The 4,156-nt window shown below is 39.2% G+C and overlaps 1 non-coding gene across 1 annotated transcript; it reads right to left on the reverse strand.

Annotated features, from left to right (window-relative positions):
* Positions 1–1,846: 1,846 nt before the first annotated feature.
* Positions 1,847–1,953, reverse strand: LOC114401021. Its single transcript, XR_003664137.1, has one exon. It is a non-coding gene; the product is annotated as a small nucleolar RNA R71 (small nucleolar RNA).
* Between the last annotated feature and the right edge of the window lie 2,203 nt (positions 1,954–4,156).

The following is a 4,156-nucleotide window of genomic DNA, read 5'->3' on the forward strand; positions in this document are numbered from 1 at the left end:
TCCTCTGAGCCTAACTTACGTTCATGCTTAATGGAGGAAGGGCTAATTGGTGTATGTGTTGCCTAATCACGTATTGACAACCCTAAGTTGATTTTCGCTTAGTAAATTGAAATAGGGTTGGATTAAGTGGTTAACTGTTAGGGACGAATTCTCCATAACCCAGGACAAGAGAATGGCTTCTGAATCAGAGGAAACAACCCGTTTTTAATATTATTTTTTTCGTATTCCAGTTTACTTGTTCTGTTCTTTAAATCACAAAACAAACAAACCCCCCCAATCATTACTGTTACTGCAAGTATATTATGGACATTTGGTTTATCATTGCTCGTTGGGAAACGACCTAGGATCACTTCCTAGTTACTGCATTTTCATGTTTATTTGATTCGGGTACGGCCTCGATCAAATTTGGCGCCGTTTCTGGGGAGCAGTGTCCAAAGGTTCATAATAGCTAGTGTCATGTTAGTGTTTAATTATTTCGTGTTTTATGTTTAATTGTTAGTGTTGTGTTAGTATGTGTGTTAGTGTTGTTTAGTGTCCTGGTATTTTCTTTAGTGTGTGTTCTGTTTTAGTTTTTCTGTTAAGCGCTTCCCCTGTTTCAGTTTTGGGTGTTCTGCTGTGAATAGTGTTTTGCAACGGACTTAGCGACCACTTTTACTTGCGGCAAAACAGAGTAGTAATAGAAATCATGTAACGACGGATTTTAGCGACCACCCTTGCTGAATTATTTTTTGTTTTAGTAGCTAGAGTTGTTATTTTTGGCTGAATTTTTTTGTGGTAACTTCTTTTAATCTATATTTTGTGGTAAAAATAGCTAGAGCCTTTAGTTTGGTCAGATTTGAGAGTTCCAAAAAAGTTGCAAATTTTGTTTTTGTCAAAACTTCAAACGGCTATAACTTCTGCTCCGGTTATCAGAATCGCAATTATTATATATGTATTTGGGGTAGAAAAAAAATTTCTACGCCGTGGAAGCCTTCTGTAGGCTGGCTGAGGTTTTCATCATCCAAAAAAAGTGATTCTGTCAAAAGTTTTTTATTTTTCAAGTTTTATTCACTTATTTTTCTCAACCTACCATTTTTAGCTTCCATAGTTAGACTTTGAATTTTTTTTTTTGAAATTTTATGTGCTATCTTCTCATCATTTTATAAGGTTGCTCACAAAATTTCAAGTCATTTGGATATCATTTGAGGGTAGCTGTAGTTCAAACCTACACCTTTATTTACATGACAAGGCAACTAGTTGTGCATGCTGAATGTAGTGTATGACTAGAGGCAATCCATCTGACTTACAACCCTTTGATCCTGAGATAGATAGGACATTTCATAGATTAGTTAGGCATCATTTTATACCTTTTGATGATCCTAAGCATTCCATTACTGTTGAATCTGTGCATTCTGTTATTGGTGATTTTGAACATCCTGATTTTGAGCATTATAATTTTGAAATTCTGATTTTGAACATTCCGAGAACATGGCACAACCTCCACCCCGTGACAGGACTCTAAGGGAGATGGTTGCACCTGATTTCACCTACGAAAGCTTGTGCATCCAATACCCTTATGAGGATGTCCCATATGTTCTTAAAACTGGACTGATCCATTTGCTTCCAAAGTTTCATGGCCTTGCAGGTGAAGACCTGCACAAACATCTGAAAGAATTTCATATTATCTACTCCACCATGAAACCCCCAGATGTCCAAGAGGATCACATATTTCTGAAGGCTTTTCCTCATTCTTTAGAGGGAGTGGCAAAGGACTGGCTGTATTACCTTGCTCCAAGGTCCATCACGAGCTGGGATAACCTTAAGAGAGTATTCTTAGAAAAAAAATTTCCCTGCTTCCAGGACCTCGGCCATCAGGAAGGATATCTCAGGTATTAGACAACTCAGTGGAGAGAGCATATATGAATACTGGGAGAGATTTAAAAAACTATGTGCCAGTTGCCCTCACCATCAGATTTCGGAGCAGCTTCTTCTCCAATATTTTTATGAAGGACTCAGTAATATGGAGAGAAGTATGATAGATGCTGCCGGTGGTGGAGCCCTTGGAGACATGACTCCTACTGAAGCCAGAAACTTGATTGAGAAGATGGCTTCCAACTCCCAGCAGTTTAGCGCCAGAAATGATGCCATAGTCATTAGAGGAGTGCATGAGGTAGCTACAAACTCATCTGCATCATCTGAAACAAAGAAGCTTGAAGGCAAACTAGATGCAATGGTTAACTTGGTAACCCAGCTGGCCTTGAATCAGAAATTTGTAGCTGTCGCAAGAGTCTATGGTTTATGCTCCTCTGCTGACCACCATACAGACCTCTGCCCTTCAATGCAGCAACCTGGAGCAATTGAGCAACCTGAAACTTATGCTGCAAACATTTACAATAGACCTCCTCAACCTCAATAGCAAAATCAACCACAGCAGAAGAATTATGACCTCTCCAGCAACAGATACAACCCTGGATGGAGGAATCACCCTAATCTCAGATGGTCTAGCCCTCAACAACAACAACAGCAGCCTGCTCCTTCCATCCAAAATGCTGCTGGCCCAAGCAGACCGTACATTCCTCCACCAATCCAACAACAGCAACAGCCCCAGAAATAGCAAACAGTTGAGGCTCCTCCACAACCTTCCCACGAAGAACTTGTGAGGCAAATGACTATGCAGAACATACAATTTCAACAAGAGACCAAAGCCTCCATTCAGAGCTTAACTAATCAGATGGGACAATTGGCTACACAATTAAATCAACAACAATCCCAGAATTCTGACAAGCTGCCTTCTCAAGCTATCCAAAATCCCAAAAATGTCAGTGCCATTTCATTGAGGTCGGGAAAGCAGTGTCAAGGACCTTAACCCGTAGCACCTTTCTCATCTGCAATTGTACCTGCCAAACTTCACTCTACTCCAAAAAAAGGTGATGACAAAAATTTGCCTAACAATTTCTGTGCAGGTGAATCTTCCACTGGTAATTCTGATTTACAGAAGCAGCACATCCCTCCTCTTCCATTCCCTCCAAGAGTAGTTTCCAACAAACAAATGGAAGAGGCAGAGAAAGAGATCTTGGAAACATTTAGAAAAGTAGAGGTAAACATACCTCTGCTGGATGCAATAAAGAAAATTCCAAGATATGCTAAATTCTTGAAGGAGTTGTGCACTAATAAGCGGAAGCTTAAAGGAAGTCAACGAATTAGCATGGGCAGAAATGTCTCTGCATTGATTGGTAAATCTGTCCCCCCAAATTCCTGAAAAATGTAAAGATCCAAGTACATTCAACATACCTTGTATTATTGGGAATAGTAAGTTTTACAATGCCATGCTAGATTTAGGAGCTTGTATTAGTGTTATGCCTCTATCTATTTTTAATTTTCTATCTCTAGGTCCCTTGCAGTCAACTGATGTGGTAATTCATTTAGCTAATATAAGTGTTGCCTATCCTGTTGGTTTCATAGAAGATGTCTTAGTTAGAGTTGGTGAACTGATTTTCCCTGTTGATTTTTATATTTTGAATATGAAGGATGGATTTTCTCAAGGATCAGTTCCCATCATTCTAGGCAGACCCTTTATGAAAATTGCTAGAACTAAGATAGATGTATATGCAGGCACACTATCCATGGAGTTTGGTGATATAACTGTTCATTTTAATATTTTGGATGCTATGAAATACCCATCTGAAGATCTTTCTGTATTTCGTGCTAAAATAATTGACCATGTTGTTGATGAATACATGACTGATCTTTATTCTAATCTGCATGCCTCTCACTCTTCATGCATTGAGTCTGAAATTGTACTTGATCATATGTCTGAATTTGATGCTGAGAGTGAATCTAAAATTGATATTGATTGCATGTCTGGTGGTGGTGTTTTACCTCTCGAGATTGATTTTATAGAGTCAGATAGGACTAACCATGTTTCAGGAAGTACACATACCTCTGACTTTCTTTATGAGGTACAGGCTGAGAAACCATCTCCTTCTACCACTATCCAGCCGGCCACACCAGAATTGAAGCCTCTGTCATCAAATTTAAAATACGCTTACTTGGATGATAGCAAAAATTTTCCAGTGATTATATCTGCCTCCCTTACTGATGAGCAAGAGGAGAAGTTGTTGTCTGTTCTCAAGAAGCATAAGAAGGCTATAGGCTGGACCCTGGCGGACATTCCTGG

This window comes from Glycine soja, chromosome 19 (assembly GCF_004193775.1).
Source record: "Glycine soja cultivar W05 chromosome 19, ASM419377v2, whole genome shotgun sequence".
Classification (NCBI taxonomy): domain Eukaryota; kingdom Viridiplantae; phylum Streptophyta; class Magnoliopsida; order Fabales; family Fabaceae; genus Glycine; species Glycine soja.